The sequence below is a fragment of the Asparagus officinalis genome, chromosome 1 (assembly GCF_001876935.1).
Source record: "Asparagus officinalis chromosome 1, Aspof.V1, whole genome shotgun sequence".
Classification (NCBI taxonomy): Eukaryota; Viridiplantae; Streptophyta; class Magnoliopsida; order Asparagales; family Asparagaceae; genus Asparagus; species Asparagus officinalis.
In genome coordinates this window covers 129,316,429-129,330,254 of record NC_033794.1, presented here as the reverse complement: position 1 = coordinate 129,330,254, position 13,826 = coordinate 129,316,429, and the positions used below count along the sequence as shown (strand labels likewise).

Genomic DNA, 13,826 nt, shown 5'->3' with positions numbered 1-13,826 from the left:
ATACAATTATGAGAAATCTTAGAGATCTCTTTAAGGAGCAGGCCAGGATTGAGAGGTATGAGACCCTTAGTCCATATTGCAAAGCAAGTTCGAAAAGGGGAAACCAGTGGGGCCACATGTTTTCCACATGATAGGCCTGTTTGACAGGATGGCTCGACTTGGGAACCCCTACAATATTGAGATGGCTACAGATATAATCCTGTATTCCTTACATGATGGATTTGCCAATTTCAGGCAGATGTATCACATGGGAGCCATGGGTAAGACCCTCAATGAGCTGCATGCTATGCTCAAAACTGCTGAGCAAAATGTCTTGGTTGAACCTAGGAAGGATGTTCTTATGGTCAACAAAGGGAAAGGGTTTAAGAAAGGGCCACAGAAGAAGCAACAGTCTCAAGGGAAGGGCAAGACAGTTGTTCCACCTAAGGGAAACACACCTAAAATAAAGGTGGCTGCTGAGCATGACTGCTTCTACTGCAAGGCTAAGGGGCACTGGAAGAGAAACTGCCCCAAATATCTGGAAGATAAGAAGAGGGGTGCCTCTGCTTCAGGTATTTGCGTCATTGAAATCTTATCAACTAACTCCAATTCTTGGGTATTAGATACCGGTTGTGGTTCTCACATTATTTCGAATGTGCAGGGACTACGAAATAGGAGACGGTTGCAGAAGGGTGAGATAGATCTTCGCGTTGGAAATGGAGCAAGAGTTGCTGCACTTGCCATTGGAGATTATAGTCTACCGCTACCTTCTGGCTTGGTTTTAGAACTTTATAATTGTTATTTTGTTCCTTCTATTACTAAGAATTTGATTTCAATTTCAGTTTTGAACCTTGAGGGTTATAATTTTGTCATTAAGGATTGTTTTTCTATTTTTAAGAATGACATCTTTTATGCTCAAGCCCATATGAATAATAGTGGATTATACATATTGGATCTCAAATCTGAAGTTTATAACGTTGATACAAAACGGCAAAAGTCGAATGACATAAGTGAAGCCAATCTATGGCATTGTCGCCTAGGCCACATTAGCATTAAACGCATGAAGGAACTCCAAACAGTTGGTAGCCTAAAGTCATTTGATTTAGAATCATTTGAAACATGTGAATCATGTCTAATGGGTAAGATGACAAGGTCACCTTTCAAAGGTACAAGTGAAAGGACTACTGAGCTCTTAGCTCTCATACATACCGATGTGTGTGGACCTATGAGCATAGAAGCTAGGAGAGGCTATCGATACTTCATTACATTTACTGATGATTTTAGTAGATACGGGTATATCTACCTAATGAAACATAAATCTGAGTCTTTTGAAAAGTTCAAAGAATTTCAGCATGAAGTTGAGACACAAACAGGCAAGAAGATAAAGGCACTTCGATCAGATCGAGGGGGTGAATATCTGAGCCAAGAATTCGACCATCATTTGAGGAGTTGTGGTATTCTAACACAACTGACTCCACCAGGTACACCACAACTGAATGGTGTGTCTGAGAGGAGAAACAGGACATTGTTAGACATGGTCCGCTCAATGATGAGTTTTGCTGATCTTCCTACATCCTTTTGGGGTTATGCCCTCACTACCGCTGCGTTCACACTAAACAGGACTCCGTCCCGATCAGTTGACAAGACACCACATGAGATATGGTTTGGGAAGCCTCCCAGCTTGTCATTTCTGAAGGTTTGGGGATGCGAGGCTTATGTAAAGCGTTTACTATCTGATAAGCTCGCACCCAAATCAGACAAATGCTTCTTTATAGGTTACCCCAAGGAAACGAGGGGTTATTATTTCTACAATCCCATTGAGAACAAAGTGTTTGTTGCTCGGGATAGTGTCTTTTTGGAAAAGGATTTCTTTTCCAAGAAGTCAAGTGGGAGAAATGTTCAGCTTGATGAGATTCAACCTGAGCAACAAACCCTACAGCATGAGGACATAGAAGATGTCACAGAGGAACTTGATTTTGGAGGCGTACCTTCTCAAAGGGAAACCACCCATATTCAAGATGCAATTCCTCAGGTAGATGAAGCACCCGAGGTCCCACATACTGATGTGGTCAATCCTCCTGCTAAAGTCTCTCCAGCTGTTGGACCACTTTGGAGATCAAACAGGCCAAGGCGGCAACCTAGACGATATGAGGATTTCGTCTTGAATGCTAGCATTGACGTTCTACTTTTAGAGAATGATGAGCCTGCTACCTATAAACAAGCAATGGCGAACCCCGACTCCGAAAAATGGCTTGAAGCCATGAAATCCGAAATGGACTCCATGTCTGAGAATCAAGTATGGGACTTGATAGATTTGCCTGATGGGGTAAAACCCATTGGATGCAAATGGGTCTTCAAGATCAAGACAGACAAGGATGGAAATGTTTCTGTCTACAAGGCAAGATTAGTTGCCAAAGGATTTAGACAAGTTCATGGTATTGACTATGATGAAACGTTCTCACCGGTTGTTATGATCAGGTCCATTAGGATAATCCTAGCAATTGCCGCTTATTATGATTATGAGATCTTCAAGATCAAGACAGACAAGGATAGAAATGTTTCTGTCTACAAGGCAAGATTAGTTGCCAAAGGATTTAGACAAGTTCATGGTATTGACTATGATGAAACGTTCTCACCGGTTGTTATGATCAGGTCCATTAGGATAATCCTAGCAATTGCCGCTTATTATGATTATGAGATATGGCAAATGGATGTCAAGACCGCTTTTCTAAATGGATATTTAGAAGAAAATGTATACATGATGCAACCAGAAGGTTTTGAGGATCCAGAGAATCCTAGGAAAGTATGCAAGCTTAAGAAGTCTATCTATGGACTTAAGCAAGCATCCAGGAGTTGGAATCTTCGTTTTGATGAAGTGGTCAAAAAGTTTGATTTCATCAGATGCGAAGAAGAGCCATGTGTTTACAAGAAGTTTAGTGGGAGCAAAGTGGCCTTCCTGGTTCTATATGTGGATAACATATTACTCATTGGAAATGATATTCCTATGCTGGAGACAGTCAAGGAATGGCTTAAGAAGTATTTCTCAATGAAGGATCTAGGAGAGGCAGAGTACATATTAGGCATTAAGATCTATAGAGATAGGTCTAAGAGGCTTATTGGTCTAAGTCAAGGAACTTATATAGATAAGGTCCTTGCTAGATTTAATATGGTGAATTCTAAGAAAGGATTCCTTCCTATGCAACATGGCTTACGTCTCAGTAAAAGCCAGTGTCCTAAAACACCAGGTGAAATTGAGAAAATGGGTAGGATTCCCTATGCCTCAGCCATAGGACCCATCATGTATGCTATGACTTGTACTTGCCCAGATGTTGCGCACGCTTTGAGTATGTGCAGCAGATACCAATCAAACCCTGGAGAGGCACATTGGTGTGCAACCAAGAACATTCTAAAGTACTTGAGAAGAACTAAGGATAATGCCTTAGTGTATGGAGGTGATGACGAGCTGATCGTCAAGGGCTACACTGATGCGAGTTTCCAGACAGATAAAGATGATTTTGAATCTCAGTCTGGATATGTCTTCATTCTGAATGGAGGAGCCGTCAGTTGGAAGAGCTCAAAGCAAGGGACAATAGCAGATTCTACAACGGAAGCAGAGTACATTGCTGCTAGTGAAGCAGCTAAGGAGGCGGTCTGGATTAGACAGTTAATAGCTGAGCTCGGTGTTGTTCCTAGCACTTCTAGAGCAATTGACGTCTATTGTGACAACAATGGCGCCATTGCTCAAGCCAAGGAACCTAGCTCTAGCTCCAGATCTAGACACGTCCAACGAAAGTACCACTTGATCAGACACTATGTTGATAGAGGAGACGTGAGGATGTGCAAAGTGCACACTGACGACAACATTGCAGATCCTTTGACCAAGCCCTTGCCTAGGCCCAAGCATGATAGTCACACTCGGGCCAAAGGGCTCAGACACATTGGAGAAATATTTTGAAATATTTTCGTTATTACAGACATTTATGCTTGATTTATATATATGAGTATCATATTATTATTTAATCACTGCTTGGGATTAGATAAAGTATCCGAATAATTTAATAATTATCAAATGGGCTCATCAAAACTGTTTTGGTAAATGAAACCCCATTAAGTGAACTGATATTATAAAATTATTAGTTGTTCATGGTCTGAGTCATTAACTAGGATACAAATGACTTAATTCAAGACCATATTGTGAGATTGATTGATAACACCGGGTTTCATGTGTTATAGGGACATGGAGATGTCTAATCGATTACATAGGTATGTATGGTGATACATATCGGACAGACCTATCATAGAACTCTTCGGGTTCTTTCTGCAGAGTTCTAGGATTATTCATGATTAGTGAGTTCCTTAGACATGAGTATGATATAGTCATCATTTGACTGCTGGTATGTCTTTGACGCTGCTAAACGCTGACCGTAACAGGCAGTTATAAAAGTAGTGATTGGGATTGCCAAAAGTTGAGTGGGAGATATAGTCTTACAAGATTGAATATGTCCTCCTATTCCATGTATACCATGATACATTTGGAAAGGAACGGTGTCTCGGCCACTTGAAGAGTGAGAACTGTGAAAAACGCATGGCCATGCTCAGATGGATTATTAGTAATCATTTGTACTGACAGTTCGATCTCAAGAGTTCAAGAAACATATTTGGCGATAAAGATGAGTTTCATCATATAGTCAAATAAGACATTAAGTGACAAAGGAATTTTAACATTGCACACTTGTTTCAAGGACAAGTGGGAGATTGAAGGAATTGTGTCCTTTAATCGAATGTGCAATTACTAATTATGGATGGGACACCAGCTACAGCAATCTGAAGGAATTGTGTCCTTTAATCGAATGTACAATTACTAATTATGGTATGGGACATTTAATGGAGATTTACAATCCGGTTATTTTAGGTAGTCATAGTGCTTTGCTAGAAGCCAACTATGATTTATGGACTTTATGTTATAAAGTTCATTGCTATTATAATTGGGTCCTACGAGGTCACACCCTAAGAGTTTATGGACTGGATATATTGGGAGAATTATTATATAAAGTATATAATATAAAGTTATATAAGATATAACTTCAAAATAGAGTTTATTAATAATAAGGAGTTATTGTTAAATAAAGGATAAATTTATTTATAAATGTTATAAAAGATAATATTTAATTATAGAATTAAATATGACTTTAATTTGTGGATTATAAATAAGAGTGGTTTTTCTTTTGGAAAATCCAATCCAATTCCACTTTCTCTATATACGTGAAAGTGTTACTACTTTCTCTCCCAAAAACCTTTCATCTTCAACCTAGCAGTTGATTTCTAAGGATCCAGATCTTTGCTCGGGTGGATCAACTAGAGGAGTTTTCAAGTGAGACTCTTAATCTCTCCATTAGAGAAGGCTTTGAACATGCATCAAGAGGTAATCGTTTTTCCTTTTTCTTAATCCAATTGATTTATGCAATAGATCCTTCGTTTAGATGTTAAGGAAAACGTTTCCTGCAATTCCGCTTAGAGCATCTAAAGTTTCTACATCTTCAATTTACAAGTAATTGCTTGAATGTGTATCATGTCAATGACATAAGGCCTCTAACTTCATGAGAGAAAAAGCCCAATACTTTACTCTTTTAAAAAAGAGCTCTTTGTCACATCTATTCCAAATCTGAATGTGTATCATGTCAATGACATAAGGCCTCTAAGTTTATGAGAAGAAAATCCCAATAGCTGATAATGTGCCATGCATCTATATAAGCAAGTTTTCTCTTTTAAAAAAAGAGCTCTTTGTCGCCTCTATTCCAAATCTTTCAAATTTTGAAATTAGCTGAGAGTTAGGATCCCGAGAGGAAAAGCCCAATAGTTTACGGGCTAATTATCTATTAGCAATCTTGGCCTAGTTTATAGTTTTATATTGGACCATAAATTTATGTCATATTAAAACATGGGATCTACTATAAATGGATCCGACCCGTTTCTTTTGCACCCGTTTCCTCTTAACGATTTCTAGGGTCTCTGTTAGCACCTTCTCCCCCTCTTTTTGCTTGATTTCCACAAAATTCAATGGCCGAAACCAGCAAAGAATTGTTGGATCAGCGTTCAAATCCTTCCGTATTCGGTAAATATTTGAAATTTTTTCGCTACTTCCCCTTTAACTGGCATAACAAAACCCTAATTTTGTTGGAACTGCAGAGTGACTTCTAGCGGGCAACAATGATTCTGCGTCAAAACCCCAAAAGAAGAAAACTTTGTTGAGCGGGAATGAGAAAGGAGGAGTTTTGACCACTGAAGTCCCTAAAAGCCAAGGTATTAAACATTTAAACCACAATTTTTATTTGATTTATTGAGTTCAGACTTCACTATAGTTCAAAGATTCCCCTAATCAAACTTTAAGTCTGTTTAAGTAGCTGCATGCAGCGAAAATGCATGAATTGTGTGTAACTTATGGCGTGAAAAGTGATCAAAATATGAGTTATGAGTGGTAAATGTTGGCTTAAAAGTGATAGGGATGTATTGAAGCTTCGTACGATTTGAGAAGTATAATTTACGCCGGTGTTGGCAGTAAAACTTTTCCCTTATGTGTAATGTGATTTATCGAACTGATAGATTGTAATGGCTAGAAAATTTCCATAGGACATATTAGAGCTGATTCAGCTCTTATGGTTATGAATTTATCTGACTTTTGCTTTCGGTTTGGTTCATCAATCAGTGGACCTATGTAAAAGTTGAATGTCTTGTTGTAGAGGTAATGTAAAGTTCAGTTTAGTTAAGTAACATACTCAAATTTTTATTTATGATTCTATTTTCCGTTATATGTTTAATATCGTTGTTTAGATATGACAGTCTATCGTCATGGTGGAGATGACAGTTTGTTCATAGCAAGCATGTGAATAGGTGGCGAGACACCAAATGATCACTTCGCAATATTCTACGCATTTGGTCATCATTGTTATGCTCCTGGTATATTGATGTGAGTCCTTTGCTTGTCCTCCTGAATAGATGTAATGTGCTTTGTCTGCTGATGGTTATTAATTGACGTGTTTCAAGAGTTGGTGCTCAAGATACATAACCATGTATATTGTTTCAATGTGTGTGTGTGTGGGTGGGGGGGGGGGGGGGTAGNAGACGTCTTAAAAGAGCTATCCTGTAGAGAATGTTAGCAAATTGGGTTCAAGTCTTAATTTGAAGGAAGTAGTTTGGAACTGTTTGAGACCTTTTATACCTAAATATATTTTGGCTCTCCTTACTGCAAAAGCATGATCATTTGGGTATGTGCTTTTCTTTAGTGTGTGTGTTTAGGGAAGGGAAGAAGATGAGGGTTTGGGGATTTGTAATTAAACATGACCAAGGATTGTGAAATGGATTCTATATTTGTTGTCTCACTTATTTAGCGCCACAACATTAAGCTTCATGTGGAAAATGGCAATGAGCTCATAATCACCCAGAACTCCAGAATTAAACTTCTGTTATTCTGCGGAGTTGTATAAAGATCGCATGTTGGATGAATAAGAGTTCCAATTTGATGAGGATAGATATTGGTGTTGTAGCCTCGTAGGTATAATATCATCACCATGCTATCTTTAAGGATTCGTAATGTTATCCTAAATAAGAAACACCCTTCACATACCAATACTTATTTTTTTATTTTCTTTCTCAGGGTCTGTCTTTGGTGTTCTTTTGCCATAATTTATGAGTAACTCATAATCAAATGAAGATCTTAGACGGGTAGTAATGAGCCTATACTCATATTGGTTATTCTTTTAAGTCTTAAACACCACTCACACAAAGAAGCAAGGATACATAAAATAGAGGTGGGGGGCATCTTATTTGGTATGATGCTTATTTACCCATGATTAAAATCCTTTATTTTAGATAAAACAGTATACATCTTATTTGGTATGTTGAATTGACTATTATCATATCATTCTTAATTGCTTCAAGCGAAGTTTTTATAGGTCTATCTCTAGTCCTCTTTTGCTCTTGATTATAATGATATAATCTCGTCACTTCTCCTAAAGGTGCGTTTAGTCACCACCATTTACATTCCAAACCATCTCAATTGATTCCCTCTCAGCTGGAGCACCCTGAACCTCATTTGTTTCTTAAACAAAAATGCATTTACCATCAAGTGTCGACAAACACTATAGCTACACCTTGCCAGTAACATTACAGCAACACAGCTTAAACTTGAGTACATTCGTTTTACCTTATTTTCCTCTGGTTTACTTGTAGTTCTTGGAAAAATCAAGGATTTCTTAGGAGTCATGACCGAAGCAAATGAGAAGCTGCAGGCTGATGCACAGGTAAGAATCTCTTCACTATCTGCAGGCTAAAGAAACTGAAGTTGTGTTGACGAGCTCGGAATATTGACTCTCTGCATCAGCTGTTTGAGGTATATGAATTGTAGTTCCATTTTTTTTTACAGTTGTCTTTGTACTGTCACTGGAACCCATGCCTGACGATTTGAGATAATGAAGTAAGATATCCTATTTATGAACACATAAGGATATTTTTGTAATTTGCATTATTATAAATATTTGTTTTTCTTCCTCTTTGGATGAATGAATCAACTTGTTGATAGCACATATTAGGTGATTGCTTTATCCCTGTAATCAGGGTTATTTGTAGGAATTATAGACTATCAAGGCGACTTGCAGGATAGATTTTCATTATTTATATTATGTTCTTTTTCTTTTTGGGGAAAAAAATATGTAGGAAAGAGGATATAACGTAATCAGATATATATAATAATATCATACAAATAGTGAGGATTTAAAAATCTTCTACATACTATATACATCTAACAAAAGGAGGGTGTAAGAATCGAAATGAACGCATGCACCTACCCGGCTACCCCCTTTGACTACAAACTATATGTTTGAAAAGAATTTGGGTTAATTTCACAAATCCCCCTGAACTTTAGGGGGTGTTGCTCATAACCACCCTAAACTTTGTTATCTCAATTACCGCTCCGAACTATGGGGTGTCTCACAAACTCCCCCTAAATTTTACCTCACCTAGACTACATATATGTACTTTGTGAATAACTAAATTTTCTTGAGGGAAAAAAATAGAAAAGATTGGGGAGGGAGTATGCTGCAGATACATGGCAAGTGACAAATTTTGAGATTTTTCCCCCACTCAAAAGATGTTTCATTTGTTTGTAAATTATATGCAGGGGGTTATATAAAATAAGATAAAGTTCAAGGGGGTTTTGTGAGACACCTCATACTTTAGGGGGTGTTATGTGAGATAAACAAAGTTTAGTGGGGTTATGTGCAAAACTCCAAAGTTCAGGTGGTTTTGTGAAATTAACCCAAAGAATTTTATGCCATCATAAGAGTGGGGAAAATGGAGAATTTACTGAGAAGCTGACGCAACGTGGAAGTAGTAGCATTGGAATCCACCAAGAACAATCTTCGAATCCACGAAGTAAATATTGAAGAAAAACAAAATTTTATTAATCAAAAGTTATGACTTTAGGGCTTACAAGACCTTACCTAAATAGAAAAGAAACAAGACTTTTACAAGGACTCAAACTCTTACAATGACTCTTAACTTACCAAAAATAGTAAAAGAATTCCTAAAACATTAAAACTCTTAAAAAGACTCATTACGACTAGGAAAGTCCACCGGTCAAATCTGAGATCAAATCGGATTTGTTTCTTAATCAAAACAGACTCCTAAAGCATTACTAAAAACAAATAAAAATACATATATCTCTCAAACCGTAACCGCATGGAATTTGGCTAAACGGAGGAAGCAAACCGAACCCATAGGGTTGGTTTGGATGGCTCCGTCTCGTTGAGATAGTCGATTTTCATATATAATTCGTTCAATTCCGACGTACGGTTTGAAAGTTACGGCCGTTTCTTCTCGATTTTCATATATAATTCGTTCAATTCCGACGTACGGTTTGAAAGTTACGGCCGTTTCTTCGAAACAAGTTATTTTCTTCGACCAGGCCCGTTACGGCCGTTTCTTCGAAACAAGTTATTTTCTTCGACCAGGCCCGCATTTGGGCTTGTGACTGTCCCACTTTGACATAAACGTGTCTGCTGTGTGTTCTACATCAGAAGCTGATAGGTAAAATTTCCATAGTGCTAGAGGACACTTCCATAGCACTAGAGGTCATGAGAGAACACAAGAATGTGCGAGAGGGAACTTAGGAGTATGCATGGTTGTTATTATGTAGGTTGGTGCGATGAGGGGATTTATTACACCCACAAATACAAAGCACTAACATTATGGATGATACTCATTCGATGAATTGAGAGGAAATTTGGAGGTTGTGGTGACCTTTTCATGGGAGGGAATATATCTTCAATTTCAGCTCGTGTTTTGGGAAGATTTGGACGGTGGCTGTTGTGTTATGTTTATTTATTGTTTCAGTGTTTCTTCATTTGGCATGGTGAGATTATTATTGTTGTTGTTGTTAATTAAAGTATAAATTGCAAATAAAACACATCTTATGTCTTGATTTTGTTGGCATTTCGAATGCCCGGGTTATATACCCGTTATTTGTACACGTCAGGTGTGCGTCTCTTAACACTATATTTGGTACTGTGGATTGTAGACTAGAGTTGAAAAAAATGTTACATTATTTGTTGGGCTAAAAAGACACAAAATTGACCATTAGTGACTCATGTTTACTTCAAATTGGAAATTATAAAAAAAAGATTTTATTTTTCTGTCTATTTTTAGGACTAAAGCATAAAAAATGTCTCTTTTCCGATTAAAAGATTTTAGTTTTGATTGCAAACTGTATTTGTATATTATATCCGTGTCGACATTTGAAATTGAATACGATTATAAATAAGATTAAATCTCACAACAATGTTCTCTTTTTATGAACAAATGCATGTACTGTAAGTTTTTTTTATGCGAAGAAATGGAAAACTTCAACTTCTCAACCCCCCAACACACACCCACGCCCACACATATACAGTGGCAAAAAAGGAAAAAACAATAAAGTGGGCTGTCTCACAAATGTAAAAACGTCTGCAACAAGATTTTCTTTTTTCCTTTTCTCATTTTTTGCTTTTACTACCTCCTTTTGATCTTTTGTCCCCTTCTCGAAATTTGATGCTCAACCCCCTTCAAGAAAAATTTAAACTAGTTTCTATTTCAAACAATTAAAGCTCCAAAATCGTTTAAATACAACATAGACATCAAACTACAAAGATGGGGGTTCCTCGTTCTAAACAAAAGAGAGAGAGAGAGAGAACACGAAACTAAAGAAAGCAAAAGTTCTTTTCCCCCCCTCACAACTTTGGTTGCATTTGGCCCCCCCTCTTCGAAGCTCGCAAGAGATGTGTACTCCCTTTTTACTATTGTCTCTCTATTTTCATACACGAGTCGAGAGCACATATAAGCTTGTATTTGTCCAAGCGATGGTGTTAAACTTTATTGATTGTGATGATTACTGTATACCTTGTATTGATTTTATATTCTGTTTCACAAAATTTTAAATGTTTTATATGTACTACTTGTACCAATTTTGTATATTGTTTGCGTTGATTTAAAATTGGTAATTCGCTTTCTACTTCTCTATATAGTTTTTACACACAACATTACAGGAGCTTTTTGCGACCATTTGTGGAAAAGAAATCCGTAGGGAGCGCTCTGTAGAAAATCAGTAGTAAAATATAGATTTTAAGTTGATGAATATTTCGATATAGTGTGATTAGTGAGTACATATATTTGTATATATTGGTTGTATTGATTTAGAATTGATTATAGGACATCACTTCCAACTTTCTCCCTATATGATTTTGCACACGACACCCTATAAGATACATTTTGCCCACCACGTGATGGTGGTTGTCGTTTTCGACGGAGGAGTCAGCGAAGGAGGCTGTGGAGGTCATCGGTCGTGAGAGGGTGGAGCTTACGAGGTTGCAGCAGGCGATCTGTGGTCACGCATGGTGGTTCCAAGAGGGCGAACCTGCCTTGTGAGAGGTGGTGCGGATCGGAGGTAGGCCGTTGGCGGGTACGTGGAGAGCAGTGTTAGATTGTTGTAGGGGCATAGCGTGGCGGCAAGGGCAGGATAGTGGCAGCAAGTTGTAGCGGTCACCCGTGCATCAGCGGAGGTGTCGGCTATTGCTAATAGGAGCCTAAGGTTTGGAGAGATTAGGTTTGGGCTACCAGCGGTTCTAGGTGGCGCCAGAGATGTTGCTCTTGGTTGAAGCCAAAGTTGAAGCCGCCAAGGGGAAGTACAGAACTGTGGCGGTTTCTATTGTCGTTGAGTGGACATGATTTTGGGCTACCAGCGTTTGGTTAGGCGGGTGTTTGCTCTGGTTGAAGCCAGTGTCGAAGCCGCCAAGATCTTGGCAAAAAAGAGAGGTCTCCCTAAGATGAAGAAGAGGGCTCTAATACCATGATAAATATAAAAGAAGGCTTGATATTATTAGTGATGATGATTACATATACTTATACTAGTTGGAGACTAAATATGAAAAGTTCCAGTAAAGGCAGGAAATAAAGAAGAAAACAAGGAAATGATATTCTTCTTTATACATGATTATATGCTACATAATATAAAAGCTATGATATCAAGAGAATTTTTCCTGTACAACCTCTCTCTCTCTCTCTCTCTCTCTCTCCTCGTCACACCAGACCAGGGGCTGAGACCCGCCAGCTCCTTTTGAAATTTTCCTCTCGAAAAAGTTTGTGAGCAAAAAGAGACGCATGCTGCTTTTTTCTAGCGTGTACTTCATTGACAAAATGGCTCACGCCTTGAACCCCATAGGGTCCCTTTTGTCCTGGTCTTCCTCATTTTGAAATATGAAATCCTCCTTCCGTTGATTGGTAGTGTAGGCAGTGTGAATCTTTTAATGAGGAAAAAGTTTGGGGGTTTTTTTTTTAAATAATTTGAAGGGTGTTTCTTTTCATAGATTGATTGATGATCAGAGAGATAATTAATGGTTTCCTTTTCCTTGGGATTTTAGACTTGGGAACTTGCTCACTAGGCTCATGACGATCAAAGCTCTGCGTGTAAGTAAAGCTTTTCCGCTTCTTATGCGAAAAATTCTGTGCTGTGATCCATTGTTGTATCAGAATTTTAACACCAGACTTCCACAATTTCATATTCCTCCCTCCTAAATCTATTAATTCCCAATACTTTAACAACATTATCATGATAACAGTTCGTGGATAGGTCTAAAACTGCGATGTCATCGTTTAAAACAGCTTGGTTTCGGCGTCTAACAATAATTTAAGTGAAAAATCACGTGTTGTGAGAGAATCGTCTGATGTACAATACAGTGGTTCAATTTAAACGAAACATTGTAATTTCCCTCTCCTCCTTAACTACTGTTGAGCAAACATAAAATATATAAAAAAAATTGTTATTATTATTTATGTAGCGGGGTGTTTGTTTCAGATCCTATTATTTTAGGATATAGATTTCACCATGGGATTTGAAATCCATAGGTTTTTTTTTTAACATGGGTCGAGATTTCTAATATGTTGTTTGTTTCGTCAATATTCTGGGATATGTAATCTTGCAATTTGTATTTTGTTTGTTTCAAACTCAAATCGTAGCGTTACAAATTTTAGAATTTGAAATCTAGCTTAAATCCTCTCTCACAGATGCTATAATACATTAGTTTTTTTTTTTTTTTATTTGGGTGTTCAATATATATCCAAAAATTTATTTTGAACCAAACAAAAGTTATGACACCCATAAATTCAAAAAAGCCCACTTTTTTATCCTAGAATTTATAATCCACCCTGTATCCCAAAATATTTTTTTGAGACAACCACCCCCCCTCTACGAAAAAAACTGGAAGTTATTATAAGAGAAGACAAAGAGACCCGGCCTTTGCATTAACAAACCCACGTCCCCTCTA

At 37.7% G+C, this 13,826-nt stretch overlaps 1 protein-coding gene and 1 long non-coding RNA gene across 3 annotated transcripts in view; both read left to right on the top strand.

Moving 5' to 3' along the window:
• The window catches only part of LOC109848029 (ubiquitin domain-containing protein 2-like), a 58,448-nt gene that overhangs the window by 26,405 nt on the left and 18,217 nt on the right, over window positions 1–13,826 (top strand). The gene's annotated exons all lie outside the window — the stretch shown is intronic.
• LOC109848091 lies at window positions 5,942–8,525 on the top strand. Of its 2 annotated transcripts, XR_002248707.1 has the most exons (4): window positions 5,942–6,091; window positions 6,166–6,279; window positions 6,808–6,943; window positions 8,206–8,525. It is a non-coding gene; the product is annotated as an uncharacterized LOC109848091 (long non-coding RNA). The 2 variants fall into 2 exon arrangements; XR_002248692.1 differs by lacking the exon at window positions 6,808–6,943.